General features: G+C 36.5%; 1 protein-coding gene and 1 pseudogene across 10 annotated transcripts in view; one reads left to right on the forward strand and one right to left on the reverse strand.

Moving 5' to 3' along the window:
* The window catches only part of WDPCP (WD repeat containing planar cell polarity effector), a 573,555-nt gene that overhangs the window by 416,734 nt on the left and 139,777 nt on the right, over positions 1-17,044 (reverse strand). The gene's annotated exons all lie outside the window — the stretch shown is intronic.
* On the forward strand, positions 12,091-12,874 carry LOC131808390 (small ribosomal subunit protein eS6-like; annotated as a pseudogene).

Genomic DNA, 17,044 nt, shown 5'->3' on the forward strand with positions numbered 1-17,044 from the left:
AGACAGACTCTAAATCTCTTAATTTACAGATATGAAAACTGAGGTCTAGGGAGGTAAAGTAATTTGTACAAATTCAGTCAGCTTGTTACAGGAACACTTAGGGTTAGAATTCCTGTCCACAGATTATCTATGCAGTGCTCTCTCTATTCTACCTCCCTCTGCCTAAATACTAGGCTAAATAGAGCCCTTTAGTTAAGCTTCTCTGCTTAAGCACCTGAGACAGGTGTCAGTTTAGACTTGTATAATTAATCCATGGCGAAAGATACATGTGAAACCTATTTTCTGGCTAAATTTAATATATTTTGCTTAGAAAGCCCTTGGAGTAAGTTACTTGAATGACTAGTTAAGGATTATTTTTAATTAGTATATCAATAGTTTGTAAGTAAACTGATATAACTAAAACATCTGATAAAACTGGTATTTCTTAGGCACTAAAAAATCTTCACAGTATTTACTTAACAAACTTTACAGATAATACAAAAATAAGTTCCAACATGAATTATTAATATTTTACAACTGAATATTAAATACGTTAAGGTCTTCTTTTTAAGTTACTGCATTATATCAGAGAAGGCTTATTTCTATTTTTACTACTTTTACTTGGTAGTAGCTCTCATTAAGTTCTCAACTCCTCAATTTCTATGACTAGTTCTTTTTTTTTTTTTTTTAAGATTTTTATTTATTTATGGGGCGCCTGGGTGGCTCAGTGGGTTAAGCCGCTGCCTTCGGCTCAGGTCATGATCTCAGCGTCCTGGGATCGAGCCCCGCATCGGGCTCTCTGCTCCGCAGGGAGCCTGCTTCCCTTTCTCTCTCTCTCTGCCTGCCTCTCTGCCTACTTGTGATCTCTGTCTGTCGAATAAATAAATAAAATCTTTAAAAAAAAAAAAAAAAAAAAAAAAAAAAAAAGATTTTTATTTATTTATTTGACAGAGAGAGATCACAAGAAGGCAGAGAGGCAGGCAGAGAGGGAGGAGGAAGCAGGCTCCCTGCTGAGCAGAGAGCCCGATGCGGGACTCGATCCCAAGACCCTGAAATCATGACCCGAGCCGAAGGCAGCCGAAGGCAGCGGCTTAACCCACTGAGCCACCCAGGCGCCCCTCTATGACTAGTTCTTAATGAAATGTAAACAAGTCCTAAAAGCTCCCAATTTGTAAGAATTCTTCAGTGAATCCTTTTATATTGTGTTTGGATCTTCCTTCACACTCTTTCTTCCCTGACTGGTTATTTTCACCTTTACTAATGGTTTGTCACAGCTGTATCACTTAGATGATACTTTTAACGTTTTGTTTCAGTGGTTGAATGGAAAACCAAAGTAGGTACTTAGGAAAGAACAGCCTTCTCTTACTGAAATGAAGTCTGTGAATAACCACCAAGTTCCCAAGAAAGGATCAATTTCACTTTAATATATTTAACACAAGCATATATCATCATGGCTTAAAATGTTCATAATTCCTTAATGAGTAGAAAATTATTAACTAATATTTAAAAGTCATAGAATAAAACAAGGAAGATTCTAGATTATGATCATGTTTTTCCGTAAAGCCCAAACAAATCATGGACTCACAAAAAATATTTCCCATGCTTTTCAGACTGGACCCTATTTTACCAAGTAAATAGGATAATGTATTTGAAACTATGTGGCAAATGACAATTGTTCAATAAATGTCAGTTTCCTTTTCCTGAATATTCAATATCCATAAGATAGAGCCTGACTACAATAACAGAAAAGGAAAATATACTCTGATTATCTTAGTGCTTCACTGGGTATCATTTCATTTTCAAATTATTTTAGTTTGGTTCAAACTACATTTGCAAAGCAACTACCAAGTGCCAAATTGGACCAGGCATTGTGAAACCACCCAAGAACTTGCACTTGAGGAGGTCATAACTTAGTGGGGGATGGGGTAAGAGAAAATAGATGAATACAATTACATCAGAGTATGGAAAATAAAATAAAACCATACCCAAGGAAGAAAGCACAGAGAAGAAAGTTATTAATTCTAACAATCTAACACAATCCAAGCTACAAAAATTGAAATTATAAATCCATTTTCAGAACCTTAGGCCCCTTTTAGAGAAAATGAATACCTAGCATATGAATGGGTCATATGAATCTACTGTATGATTCAAATTTGATGGTTTCTAAAACTTATTTATCTTATAATCAATGTATATATTAACCCAGTGTTGTTTTTTATCAGAATTTGATGCTATACTAAATCAATAGCACTTTATAATCAATGATAAATTAGAATCAAGGGGAAATATATATATATATATACATATATATACACACACCAATGCTTGATTGGTTTCTTTTGGTAGCACAACCAGCTCCAAGCAAGCTGGCAACACACACAAAAATCCTGCATAGAGGACCATCCCAATAAAGATAGGGGATTGAACACATATAGTTACCTTCACTACCCTCCAAGCCCACACTAAAATGACAATAAACAATAAAAAGAAAACTCTCAAGGCGAAGAGAATTAGAAGACAACAAAATAGTTATCAACAAAATTTTGGAGAGTAAAAAGCAGATGGACAAAGGTAACTGACAACAGATTCAAGAAAGTGGAAAGCCAAGTACCTACGGAAGGTAGATGGCTGAGAGCCAAAGGGTTCACGCACTGGAACTCTAGAAAGGCTCAGAAACTGGAGGCACCAAATACTTTTGAAGGAATACCTGTGCTTAGGATTGAAAACAAGAGATCTGTCTGAAATTCTATGTAAATAATACTTAGACATCTAGGTGCTTTTCTCTGCCACCACAGCTGGGCAATCCCTCCCTACCATAGAAGAAAACAGTAAACTGACTCTTGAAAGGTTGTTTTATCAGAGAAAGTACTTAAGAAATAAAACATTATTGAAAGTAGGAGAGCTATACCAAAAAGAGGGACGAAATAAACACATGAAAACCAAAATAAATAATACAAAAGAAGACTTGGAAAATAATGTTGAAGTCATCTCCAATAAAGAAAGAAGAAATGCATACTTACACACTACATGTGCATGTGTATACACACACACACACACACACACACACACACACGCATGCAGAGACAAAGAGAGAAAAGGAATTTGGAAAATGAGTCAGATTAATCCTAAATTACAAATATGACCGAGGAAGAAAACAGAGGCAAGAGAAGGAAAGTTAGAAACTACCAAAGAAATAATACAAGAAAATTTCCCAGAACTGAAGTACATGAGTTTCTATGTAGAAAGAAATTGCTAAGTACCCAATGCAGTGATTTGCAAAAGACTCACTCCCTAAGCACATCATTATGAAATCATAAAACACTATAGATAAACAAAAATCTTAAGTTTCCAGAGAAGAAAAAAAATTACTTAAAAAGGATCAAGGCATCAGACTTCTCAACAAGCAACCCTGGAAGCTAGAAGACAAAGGAGTGCTGCTTTCAATTTCAATTTCTGAAAGCAGTTTCCTACCTATAATTTTCCTACCTATAATATTTCCTACCTATAATTTTACATGTAGCCAAACTCACACTTCAGTGTGAGAGTAGAATAAAGATGTTCAAAGAGGTAAAGTCTCAAGATTTAATTATTGTGCCCTTTTTACAGGAAATTACTGGAAGATGTGTTCCACCCAAAGGATACAGTAAACCAAAAAAGAGGAAAATATGGATCCAGGAAATAAAGGATCCAACACAAAAACAAGGAAAAAGGATTTCCGGAATAGCAATAAAGAGAAATCATACAAGAATAGCTGTATCTCAGGCAGAGTAAAGGATGACAGCAAACTTCAAGAAGAATATTTCCAAGAAAAAATTGAAAGTAAGAGATTACCTGATGCACACAGATTCACCAAAAGAAGATTCTACATTTCTTCTGGGGAAGCTGGGGTTAAGGAAATAATAGGTCTATAAAAAATAAGCAACTTTGGAAAGCAAGGCAATTATTAACTGCAGAGAAAACAAAAAAAATTATACAAGAAGAAAAATGTAATCTTAATATGTTACATTGCTAAATTTTGATTATATACAATTAGAATACTGTAGACATACATTGTGGATTAACCAAAAAACTGTGTTTTATCTGTGCTGGAAAGGAGAGAAGTATGTATGGGAAGGGTAAGAGCTAAGATGAAGGATTAAGATCAATATGAAGAAATAAGTAATACATATTATTTACAAACAAAGAGGTAAATACCAGAAGAAATAACTAAAGAATTGGAAGTGGTTGCCCATGGAAAGCACTGAGATCTGCAAATGCCGTTCATTGTTAGTGATAAGCCTTGAAGAACTCTGATTTTCTATACTATGTATGTGTGCCATTTGATTTAAAGAAAAGTTTCCCACCTTCTCCCAAGTTTATTCAGAACACATATGCGGATGGAAAGAGCAGTGAACACTGAGTAAATGCTTCATCCCTGGTGTTTCACTCACTCCTGTGCTAATGCCTTGGTGGGCATCTTTCATTCTGCTTCAACTGATGGTCTGTTTAACCACTGGAATAGCAGCTAATCCTACTACTTCAACAGGCACTCTCCAAGAAAGAATATTTTCTATTAGAAATACAACTGGGGGGGGGGGGGCGCCTGGGTGGCTCAGTGGGTTAAGGCCTCTGCTTTCGGCTCAGGTCATGATCCCAGGGTCCTGGGATCGAGCCCCACATCGGGCTCTCGGCTCAGCAGGGAGCCTGCTTCCTCCTCTCTCTCTGTCTGCCTCTCTGCCTACTTGTGATCTCTGTCTGTCAAATGAATGAATGAATCTTTGAAAAAAAAAAAAAGAAAGAAATACAACTTGAATTTTTCTGGGATAATTCACCACTTTGACTTTGCAACATTCCATGATGTCATCTGACATTTAAAAATAGGTGCAAAACTGCTGAGCTGCCCACAGCTAACATTACTTAGGAGATGACTATTCTGTAGAGTGACAAGCTAACTTGAAGCATTAGGTAGACGTTAAACACCCAGATATAAACAGATACAAGCACCCAGATATAAACACCCAGATAAAACTACAGATATGGAGCTCGGAAGTGAGATCTAGAATAAAAATATGGGTTTAGGAGCCAATTATGTGGTTGAAGCCATGAATGTGGATGGTGAGACAGGGTGGTAGCTAAAGGAGTTTCAAGACAGAAGGAGAATTTATTTTTTAAGAGAGAAGAGACAAACTATCAATTATTCTCATCACTCCTGCATTTGCAACCTCTTCTCCCTCCTTCCCAGAGGAATTAGACAGGGCCGGGGCTGCAAAGAGCACAGCGTCAATACTTAGTTTTGGTGCCAACTCAGGCTACAGCTGTGTGTCTGTAAACAGTACAGTTCAGAATTGTCACAGATGGTGCCAGCCAAAGAGAAGATGTCTAGGTACTCAAAGCAGAGTTTGCTATTTTTTCAGTGGTTAGTAAATATTATATGTCATTTATTTTCTAACAAAGAAAAATTGGTGATATACACATTTTAATTACAAAATATTTTTTTAAATGTATAGCTCAATACACATGAATGCATGGTGGATTTGGCATGAACACTGCTTTAACTCTTCATCCCCTTCCATAAACATTCCAGTGTCCACTTACCTAAATACCTAACTTATTAAACTGATGTTTGACATAACTTTATTATTTATGGTATGACTCTATTACAAATTATTCAGTAATTGGTATACTCAGAAAGTGCTTTAAAGATACTCACAAAAAGGTTAAATACTCTCATAAAGCAATGGTCAATTATTGGGAACTAAATTTGTGCTGGGTGTTATTAACTTCCTATATATAAATCACTGATTATCTTAATAAGGAAATATGTGTGATTTGCTTTAGAAATTGTATTTACTTGTTTTTAAACCTCAACAAGTTTGAAAAGTCTCTAAGGTTTTAAAGTTATTCATTTTATATTTGATCAAAAAGAAAGTTTTCTTCTCAGCAAATTACATAGTGCCTACTGTATGGTGAGTGCTTTATATGCATTTTCTCATTTAGATCTTAACAGCAAGCATATGAGATAGTATGTTCCTATTTTAAAAAGTAGAAAGGAGATGAGCTATATTTTATTATTTTGGGGGTGGTTTTTTTTAAAGATTTTATTTATTTGTCAGAGAGAGAGAGTAGAAGCAGAGAGAGCTGCAGGCAGAACAGGCAGAGGGAGAAGCAGGCTCCCAGCTGAGCAGGGAGCACAACAAGGGACTTGATCCCAAACCCTGCGATCATGACCTGAGCCTAAGGCAGATGCTTAACCGATTGAGCTACCCAGGAGTCCTGGGAGGAGCTGTATTTTAAACACGAATTTGCCTAATCCCCAAATCCAATGTTTTGTCAGTACATGCTTCTTCACTGTACAGTATTTAAAACCATTTTTTTAAAAAGTTCTGACTACTCTGCCGCATGTTTCAGCTGCTGCAGCTGTCCTTGAGGCTCAGAACCTGCCTCTGCAGATGCATCTCACCCCAAGGCCAGAGGGAGAAGATACAGCCAGAACTATGTTGTGAAGATATTCAAACAGCTCATGAAGAAGACCACTTTGGGAGAGGAAGAGCTGGCCCCCTGGCAACAACCAGCACACCCTTGCCAACCACATGCATGAGCCTTCTGGGACTTAGATCCACCAGCTCCAGGCCAGCCATTAGATCACTGTAATATCTCTTGAGAGAGCCTGAGCTAGAACTGCTCATCTAAGCCACTCTCAAATATCTGATACACACAAACTATGAGGATAACAAATGTTTATTTTTTAAAGTTCTGATATTCTTTTATTAAATATATGAGCAATTCATTTTGAATGTGGGCAACCTTTCCAGTCTTAACACCAACTCCTTTCCCTTTCCCAACAAAATGGAGTATACATTATGACTATAAAGAAATACTCACTGTTTTACTGAAAGGGGGGCAAGGGAGGAGGAGACAGAGTAGAGTAAAAGGAAGAAAGGAAAAAAAAGAAAAAACCATACCCTTCAAGTCTTTCTCAATATCAGCACTCTCATGTTCTCTTTTCCCTTATTGGCTCAGGTTCTTCTTTTTTGTTTTTAAGATGTATCTTATTATTTATTTGAGAGAGAAAGAGCATGCGCAGGAGAGGCAGGGCAAAGGGAGAGAATCTCAAGCAGACACTGCACTGAGTGCGGAGCATGATGCAGGGCTCAGTCTTACCACCTGAAAATCATGACCTGAGCAGAAACCAAGAATCGGAGGCTTAACCGACTGTGCCACCGAGGCGCCCCTTGAATCAGCTTCTTCTAAAATATAGTTTAATCTTGCTAGTTCTTTCTATCCCACTTAGCTCTCCAGTTTAGAACAGTATCTTATCTTGCCTAGAATATTTCATGCCTCTGACTGGCCTCCCATTTCAACTTTTAAGCCATCATAATCCATTTCCCATAGAAATACAAAGATATTTTCAGATTTTTAATATATAATGTATAATATGTAATAGTTAATATAAAATATTTTAAATATACAAATTAGATCATTTTATCTGTTTGTCTGAAGCTCTTCAAAAACGTCTCACTGCATAGGTCTTAAAGTCCTTATATTGGTTTACATATACCCCTATGTGAGTTGGCCCCTACCTCTTCTATGTAATCTTCTTTCACTCCCCCTAGAAAGACAAGTTGGGGTAAGACTGTAAAGACCTATGTATAAAATGCAGCAAATCTGAGCTTTACCCCATATGTCATTAATTTTCAAACTTTTTTTTCCTGGTAGATCACTTTTTCCTTCAATAAACTATTACACCAATTCCAACATATAAAAATTGTAAAAGTAGAGATGCTCTGGTTGAAGCAAGGTCCAGAGGCCCATCCCAACCGCTAATACCAACAGTCCTCAAAAGCCAAATGGTTACATGTGGGGGGGCCAGCCTTTATTTCTCAATTTCTAACTATATTGCATTACCTGGATTGACCTTCCATGGTTTAACTTCTATCCCACATTTTGTCTTTTTCTTTTTAAAAGATTTTATTTATTTATTTGACAGACAGAGATCACAAGTAGGCAGAGAGGCAGGCGGGGGGCGGGGGAAGGCAGGGTGAAAGTTGGGGGAGCAGACTCCCTGCTGAGCAGAGAGCCAGATGCGGGGCTCGATCCCAGGACCTGGGATCATGACCTGAGCCAAAGGCAGAGACTTTAACCCACTGAGCCACCCAGGCGCCCCTCCCACATTTTGTCTTTTAACTCTGAGAGTATTTCTTTGATTTTATCTTCCAGATTACTATTTCAGTCTGTGCTTAGACCTGTTACATTGCTTTGCTCTTCTTATATACAGAAAGATGTACTCTTAAACAATACAGGTTAAACTGCACAGGACCACTTACACCAAGACATCTTTCAATAAACACAGTACAGTACTGTGAAAATATTTTCTCTTCCTTACGATTTTCTTTATACATTTTCTTTTCTCTAGCTTATTTTATTGAAAGAATATAGCATATAATAAATATAACATACAAAATATGTGTTAATTGACTGTTTATGTTATCAGTAAGGCTTCCAGTCAACAACAGGCTATTAGTAATTAAGTTTTGGAGAGTCAAAAGTATACTCAGATTTTCAACTGTGTAGGAAGTCAGCACCCCTAACCCTCTTGCTGTTCAAGGGTCAAAGGTATATATTAATAGTTATTTATTTATTTTTTTTAATTTTAAGTAAGCTCTACACCCAATGTGGGACTCGAACTCACAATCCTGAGATCAAGAGTTGCATACTCTACCAACTGAATCAGCTGGACACCCCTATATTTTTTAAAATTTTAAATAATATGTTTAATTTAAAAGATCTTTTTTCTCATTGCTTCTTTTGAATCATGGTCTATTCTTGTTCCATTATCTTCTGGAATCTCTCAAAAATTATTGATTAGAATATATTTTACATGATCTTCTGTTCTTTGAATTAATGTTTACCCAAATTAGTGGTTTGTTCATCTTGGCTCTTCTTTTTCCTACTAGTGGTTTTCTTACCTGTCTGATGACCCCTGGCTATCCATTCATATTTATAAACAAAAATCTAAGTTGATGATTATACACAGTTGGCTCGGGTTTTCTCTATAGCTATGTAGATATTTTGCCCATCCAGTCTCTCTCTTGTACGGGAAGACTGCTGGTATATATAAGTGGCCATAGTCTCATTAAGATGTGTAGGTTAGCCTACAAAGGCAAGGTGAGGAGACTCCAAGTGACAAAAACAGAAGAGTTTTAATCTGGTTATAGAGTACTCAACATATTTCCCACCTGGACAGGACTTTCATTTTTCCTCCAGTCCCCATCTGTAACACTGATAAGTCCTCCCAAGTTACTTCATATTGTACTCCTTTCTCATGTCCCTATAGCCACATTGGAAGTCTTTCCCAATAGGTATTTTACCTTACATATGGCTTTTGAATTCCAGAAATGGACAAATACCACTGCTGTCTGCTATCACTACTGTGTGTGTGTGCATGTGTCAGAAAGAGAGAGAAAGGGAGAGCTGAAAGAATGGAGTATACATGTGATGTGTATGTGCCAGATTGGAGGAGAAAGAACTGGGCAAGGGGAAATACTGTTTTCCTTTCTAAGGCACATACCTTTATATAATTACCCCCCACTAGCAAGAACTTCAAAGTTTTGAGGGTTTCCTCTCAAACACAGTTGTTTTCTTTGCATTCTGGGCTGTCATTTTCCAGGCTTCTGTTTTTGGCCTCAAGAATTCCTCACAATTTCTGATGGCACCATTTCCTGTCTTCTAACAGTGTTGAGAATTTACCTTTTAATTCTTCTGGTTTTAAAGAATTTGGAAAAGAAAGGGAAGTAGTAGCATCTATATAAAAAGTGATTTAGGACAGAGAAAGGCTCCTAGAGTATCTATAATAAAAGAAAGATATAGTGGAGTAACAAAGGTTACAGACAGAATAAAATTCAAACCTTTTGTCATGAATTACCTCTTCAAATTTATCATTTACCACTATCTTCCTTAGTTCACTACAATCCAGAAACATGGGATTTCTTTTTGTTTCTCAAAAAATCTCACTCTTATTCCTACGAGTTTTTGTGCTCTTCTTTTATAAGGAAATCTGATTCTTCTCATAATTTAGATCTCTGTGCGTATGTCACTTCTTCCCAAAAGTCTTCTCCAATGATCACCATATAAAATACGACCATCCCGGTTTCTGTCATGTCATTCTTTTTTATTTTATTGAGCTTATCCTATACTAAGATGATCTTATTTCTTTGTTTACTTGTCTGAGTACCTCCACTAGCAGAAGTGCTACATAAAGCTGCTTTGTAACATCACACATGGTAGCATATATGCAATAAATATTTGATAAATGAAGATTTGAGAGTCTTCTAGCCATTACACAAGATCTCAGAAGTCAAGAAAAGAGGATAAAAATCAAAGTTGAAATGTTAGCCATGAAAAGAAATGACTTATTTCTGAGACAGACAGGAGTGAAAGAAGGATAAACATTAAGATGTTCTCAGGTTAGGAAACAATTCTTTGTAATCTTTCAGGTTTCTGTAAAAGAGACATGGAGTGCCCTTTATTCTAGACTATCTTTTGAAGGATAATAGCCCTAGAAAATAGAGATAATGTTTCTTATGGAGCAAAGGGCAGGCATGCTTACTTCCCATTATAAAAAATTAGGTTCCCCAAGCTCAGCATAATAGAACCCGCTGAGTGTACTGGTGTCATCTGGCACTCTTCCTGTCACACCAGAGAAACTGGGGTTCAGAGAACCAATGCAAAAATGCTAATACTTAAGTCTTCTATTGCTATGAATTAAAACTTAACCTCTGTTTTCTACCAGCATCCATGAAACTCACTAACCTACTAGTCAGCAAGTAAGGTAAAATCTTACTATTCATATTTCTTGATGTGAAATAGGGACAAAAAGCGAAACATTAAAGCTGGATAACTTATTTTTTCCTAATGAGGAATGAAGAGAGGTCTTCTGTTGAGTAAGGCAAGGTGAACAGAGGGAGACTCAATATGAGTGATTTTAGATAAAGTCACTGTGAGAAAAAGGAAAGAAAGCAAACTGGAAATGAACACCTCCACTTCACCCTGTCCACAAAGGGTGAACTCCACCAGTTCACAAATACTGTTGATTTTTTTTTTGCCCGATTTATATTAATTTCCTATCTTCTCCAATGCTATAATTTGATTTGGTTCTGGCCCTGTACTCCTCTACTAGACAATTTCAAAAATCTCTCCAAAGAACCTCTTTTCGTCCCAACTTAACCTACTGATAAATTAATCTTATCAAGTAACAAATCTCATCATATCATTCTCCTATTTACAAGACACTGAAAATTACACTAATGGCATGATCACTTTTTCTTAAAAAATACGAAATATCGGGGCACCTGGGTGGCTCAGTGGGTTAAAGCCTCTGCCTTCGGCTCGGTTCATGATCCCAGGGTCCTGGGATCGAGCCCCACATCGGGCTCTCTGCTCAGCAGGAAGCCTGCTTCCCTTCCTCTCTCTCTGCCTGCCTCTCTGCCTACTTGTGATCTCTGTCAAATAAATAAATAAAAATCTTAAAAAAAAATGAAAAAATGAAATATACATCCTAAAAAATAAAATATATAAGTACTATTTAATGGATAAAATGAATAGCCTGTACTCACCGTTCAGTTTAAGAAATAGAACACTACCAGTATGTTAAATGCTCGTGTCCCATCCCAAATCACATCCCTCCATTCCCTCCTCCAGAGATGACATGCACCTTGAATTTTGGGTTACTTCCCTTTTTCAAAATAGATTCCTACCTATATATATATATCCCTAAAGAATATACTGCTGATGAATGGATAAACAAGATGTGATATATCTATACAATGGAATATTCTTCATCCTTAAAAGTAATGAAATCTCTCTAGTTAAAATCCTCCTATGACTTCCTATTGCCAAGAGCATAGAGCTCTTAGCATGTCAATCATGGCCTTCATGATCATTTCCCCCTATTGTTAGTCTTACCTCTAAAAACAACCCTAGAACTGTCCCTGGCTATTATACAACTTGTTATTTCTACAGCCTTATACTTTCCTACCTTCTACTATGTTGCCCCTTAACCTGGAGTGTATTCTCCACCATTCAGTAGCTTCTTTAAATGTGCCTTTCAGCTCAGAGGCAGCAGGCTGCTTCAGGATGAAGATGAACATCTCTTTCTCAGCTACTGGCTGCCAGAAACTCATTGAAGTGAATGATGAACACAAACTTCATACCTTTTATGAGAAGCATATGGCCACAGAAGTTGCTGCTGATGCTCTGGGTAAAGAATGGAAGGGTTATGTGGTCCGAATCAGTAGCAATGACAAACAAGGCAGAGTGTTCCCAGCAGGGTGTCTTGACCCATGGCTGCATCCACCTGCTGCTGAGAAAGGGGCATTCCTGCTACAGACCAAGGAGGACTGCCTAGAGAAGGCACAAATCTGTTTGGGGTTGCACTGTGGATGCCAATCTCAGTGTTCTCAACTTGGTCACTGTAAAAAATGGGCGAGAAGGATATTCCTGGACTCACTGATACTACTGTGCCTCATTGTCTGGGGCCCAAAAGAGCCAGCAGAATCCACAAATTCTTCAATCTCTCTAAAGAAGATGATGTCTGCCAGTATGTTCTGGGAAAGCACTTAAACAGAGAAGGTAAGAAATCTAGAACCAAACTCCCAAGATTCAGTGTCTTGTTATTCCATATTGTTCCAAAACAAACGTTGGTGTATTGCTTTGAAGAAAGAGCACACTATGAAAAATAAAGAAGAGGACCCAGAATATGCTAAACTTTTGGCCAAGAGAATGAAGGAAGCCAAAGAAAAAGAAAGGCCAGGAACAGATTGCCAAGAGATGGAGGCTGTCCTCTCTGACAGCTTCTACCTCTAAGTCTGAGACCAGTTTAAAAAAAAAGAGAGATTTACTAAGAGTAACAAGTAAATAAGATTAGACTCAAAAAAAAAAAATTAAAAAAAATTTTTAAATGTGCTTTTCAGATGCAACCTCCTCCATGAGCATTTCTGTTCCCCAGACAGACAGAATCTTTCTTTCATCTGAAATCATATAGCATATCATCTGAATTTCTCATACAGTGTGCATTTTCTACCATTATATTTCTACTCTAACTGCCTGATACCTTTTTTCACTTACACATATTGGTTTCAGTGACACCGCACTCTCCTCATTTTCAACCTACCTTTCTCTAGCTACTCCTTCTGAGTATTTTTCACTGGTTCTTCCTCTGCCCATCTCTTAAATACTGGATTCCTCAGGGTCCTACTCAGAGTCCTCCAAGATCTCTATTCTTTAGGTCCTCCCTGGAAAACACTTCATCTACTCCAATAACTACGTACATGCTGATGACTCTTAGTCACTAGTCCTCACTTCACTCCTGAGCAGCTAGTTTATGTGTCTACCTTCTATTGGCCACCTTATTCCACATTAACATGAAGTTCACCATCTTTAAACACGAATTCATATTCTTCCTTTTCTGACTCCTTCCATGATTCCAATCACACTGAATGGAAGCACTATCTACCTAATCACCTAAGTTAGACACTTGAGTGTCACTTTTACTACTATTTATTTCTTCCACAAACTCCATATCCTACAATCATCAACTCTTGCTTTTCTTAGTCAAAATTTCATAAAATTCATCTAGTTTTTTCCATCTTTACTGCTACCAAAATAGTTTATGACTCAAATACATCTTAATTAATTACTCAGAAAGTCCTTATTTGTATCCTTGTCTCTAAGCTAACGTCTTCCAACCCCTTCTCCATACTGCTGCCAGCAAAATTTTTCCAAACAGCAACAAGAATCATGTAATTTCTCGAGAAGCCTTAATGACTTTCCACTGCACCAAGGATGAAATTCCAATAATACATAAGACTATGCATAAAACACTCCTTCCTCACACCTCTGGCTTCATTTCTGAACACTGAAGTCTTAGAGTCCCATGAGTCATGCCATGTTCCTCTTTGCCTTTGTGCATACTCCATGTGAAATGCACTTAGCTATCCCCACATCTCTTTCCCTTCTAACATGTCCCCGGGCTAATCCTTATACATGTAATGCACCAGGTTAGTAAAAACTTTTTCCAGGACACCTCCCCCAATACCAGGCTCCCCAAAGATTTGGTTAGATGGCCAAACATAATTCTACCACATGTACTTTCAGATACCCTCTACATTTCCCAAACATAGTACTCATCAACTTACATACTTAAATTTTAATTCCTTGTCTGTGTCCCCCACAAGACTGAAATTGACTTGAGCCCTGATAGGTAACTTAACTACTCTTACAGAACACAGATGTTTTATAAGTATTTGTTGTTGAATGAATGAATGAATGAATGAATATGTCTTATCTCTGCTAAATATGAAGGTATGTCCCTGAATTGCAAAATCTGAGTATGAAAAATCTGCAATCACCATATACTATGCTCAAAAAAACAAGAATTTTTTTTTAAATTTCACAAAGGTTAAATAAGGTTTAAATTTCAAAGAGCATGATCTGCATTCAAAAGGATGGCTTAAAATGCTAGGAAAGGAACCCGAAAAGTCACACAGTCCAAAATTTTGCCTTTAATCAAGTAAAATATAATCAATTCCTCAATTTTATATGACCAAGTATTTATAAATTGTTAACAATATTAAAGTAACACATGAGATTACAAAATTAGATATATAGAATCCCAAATAAGATGTAAAAATAAAAATTGATTCTAAGAGGCAACGATATTGGGAAAGAAATTAAACTGTCACTATTTGCAGATAACATGATACTACACATAGAAAATACTGAAGACGTCAGCAAAAAACTACCAGGGGTAACACACAAATTCAGTAAAGTTGCAGGATACAAAATTAATAAACAGAAATTGGTAGCTTTTCTATACACTAATAATGAAGTAGCAGTAAGTGAAATTAAGAAAACAATCTCATTTACAGCTGCACCAAAAAGGAAAAAAATATCTCAGAACTTAACCAAAGAGGTGAAAGATTTACACTCTGAAAACTACAAACATTAGTGAAGAAACTGAAGATGACCAAAACAAATGGAAAGATATTCCATGCTTATGAACTGAAAGAATCAATATTGTTAAAATGTCCATACCACCCAAAGCAATCTACAGATTCAACATAATTTCCATCAAATACCAACAGCATTTTTCACAGAACTAGAACCAATAATCTTAAAATTTGTATGGAACCACAAGAGACCTTGAATAGCCACAGCAATTTTGAGAAGAACAAAGCTGAAAGTATTAATCCCAGATTTCAAGCTATACTACAAAGCTGTAGTAATCAAAACAGTATGGTACTGGCACAAATACACACACACAGATCCATGGAACAGGACAGACAGTCCAGAAATAAACTCACACTTTACGGCAAATTAATCTGTGACTAAGAAGACAATATACAACAGGGAAAAGACAGTCTCTTAAATGTTGTGGGGAAAACTGGACAGGTATATGCAAAAGAAAGAAACTAGACCACTTTCTTACACCATATACAAAAATAAACTCAAGTGGATTAAAGACCTAAATATGAGACCAGAAACCATAAAAATCCTCGAAGAGAACACAGGCAGTAATGTCTCTGACATCAACATATTTTTAGGCATGTCTCCTAAGGCAAAGGAAACAAAAGTAAAAAATAAACCATTGAGACTGCATAAAAATAAAAGCTTTTTTACACAGCAAATGAAACCAACAACAAAACAAAAAGGGAACCTACTGAATGGGAGAAAATATTTGCAAATGACATATCCAATAAGGGGTTTATATTCAAAATATATAAATAATTTACACAACTCAACATCAAAGAAACTCCAAATAATCTGATTAAAAATGGGCAGAGGACCTGAATTTGTCCAAAGAAGACACACAGATGGCCAATCAATAAATGAAAAGGTGCTCAACATCACTAATCATTAGGAAGATGCAAATTAAAAACCACAATGATATATCACCTAACTCCTGTCATGTTATCTACCAAAAAGACAAAAAAATAACAAAATGTTGATGAGATGTGATAAAAGGGAACCCTGGCACATTGTCAGTGGGAATGTAAACTGGTGCAGCAACTGTGAAAAACAGTATGGAGGTTCCTCAAAAAATTAAAAATAGAAATACCATATGATCCAATAATTCCACTACTGCATATTTACCCTTAAATAAAAACAAACAAACAAACAAACAAAAATACTAACTTATAAGAATGCATGTGCCCCTATGTTTACTGCAGCATTAACTATAGTAGCCAAGATATGGAAGCAATCCAAGCGTCCATCAGAGAATATGGATAAGGAAGATGGTGTGTGTGTGTGTGTGTGTGTGTATTTCATAGCCATAGAAAATAGGAGATTGTGCCATCTGCAACAACACAGACCCCAAGGTTACTATCCTAAGTGAAATAAGTCAGATGAAAAGGACAAATACATTATGATTTCACTCATATGTGGAATCTAAAACAACAAACAAAAAAAAACCAGAATCAAGAGAACTGAGCAGGGCAGAAGGGTAAATGGGTGAAGGAGAGTGGGAAATAATAGGTTTCTAGTTATAGAATGAATAAGTCATGGGCATAAAACAATCAGGATAAGGAATATAGTCAGTGCGCTGTCATAGTGTTGTATGGTGACAAATGGTAGCTACATTGTGGTGAATATAGACAGCAAAAACTTGTGGAATCACTATGTTGTACCTGAAACTAATGTAATATTGTTTGTCAGTGATATTCAAATAAAATAAATAAATAATTAAAAACAAAAATTGACTCACTACGTAAGAACTGATTCATTAATATGCTAGTGTAGAAAAATAAGAAACATTGAGAAATATGACTATCCTGCAGAATTAGTTCACTGTTACCTACTTGAGCTTAGAGCTTTTCATCTTAAAATACTTTAAACCATCACCTAAAAATTAAAAATTCACTTCTGACAAATTGCTTGGGGTACTCAAAGGGAGAGAAATTCATACAAGCATTGTAATCCAGCTATGAAGATGATTTCTATACTCCAACAATTTTAGCATATATTACTGTCATAAGTCGGCTTTAAATATACTACATCATCCTGTGTATTTTCTTTATAGCTTAATATC

The sequence above is a fragment of the Mustela lutreola genome, chromosome 9, assembly GCF_030435805.1.
Source record: "Mustela lutreola isolate mMusLut2 chromosome 9, mMusLut2.pri, whole genome shotgun sequence".
Classification (NCBI taxonomy): Eukaryota; Metazoa; Chordata; class Mammalia; order Carnivora; family Mustelidae; genus Mustela; species Mustela lutreola.